The 576-nt window shown below is 56.1% G+C and overlaps 1 non-coding gene across 1 annotated transcript; it reads right to left on the bottom strand.

Moving 5' to 3' along the window:
- TRNAP-AGG (transfer RNA proline (anticodon AGG)) lies at positions 1-72 on the bottom strand. The gene has a single exon. It is a non-coding gene; the product is annotated as a tRNA-Pro (tRNA).
- Positions 73-576: the final 504 nt, after the last annotated feature.

Below are 576 nucleotides of genomic sequence, written 5' to 3'. Positions count from 1 at the left end.
GGGCTCGTCCGGGATTTGAACCCGGGACCTCTCGCACCCTAAGCGAGAATCATACCCCTAGACCAACGAGCCACTGATGGTTATCCCTTGCCAGATGTGCCTTCTCTGCCACCTCAGCAGCAGCCACAGTCTGTGGTTCCTGCAAGAGTTTCTTCATCCAGGCTGGCTCCCAGCCCAGGCCGGCTCCACTCCAGCAGGCCTCACCTCTCAGCGCTCTCTGCTCTTCCCCAGCCCACTGCAGGGACTGTTCCATCTTCCCTGTGACCATCCAGCTCTCCCCCAGGCTGCCAAGTGGAGTTCATGTGGTGCTGCTGGGGAAGGGCAGAGAAGGGGCCAGGCTCCCCCAGCTGCCCTTGTGAGAAGCCCAGGGCTGAGGGGAGCCAGTTTGATGTCTCCCGCACCCAGAATGAACCATTCTTCTTTCTTATCTCATGATTAGACCACCAGAAAAAATCCTCCAAACTCATCAGTCTCCTAGATGGGGACTGAGAAACCTGTCCTCGATCACCCTTGATTAGGTGATAGTTGCTAAATGACTCAGTTTCTTCATCTGTCAGTTGGGGAAGGAACACTTGC

The sequence above is a fragment of the Bos javanicus genome, chromosome 4, assembly GCF_032452875.1.
Source record: "Bos javanicus breed banteng chromosome 4, ARS-OSU_banteng_1.0, whole genome shotgun sequence".
In the NCBI taxonomy this organism is placed as follows: domain Eukaryota; kingdom Metazoa; phylum Chordata; class Mammalia; order Artiodactyla; family Bovidae; genus Bos; species Bos javanicus.
This window is presented reverse-complemented; position numbering and strand designations above follow the sequence as displayed.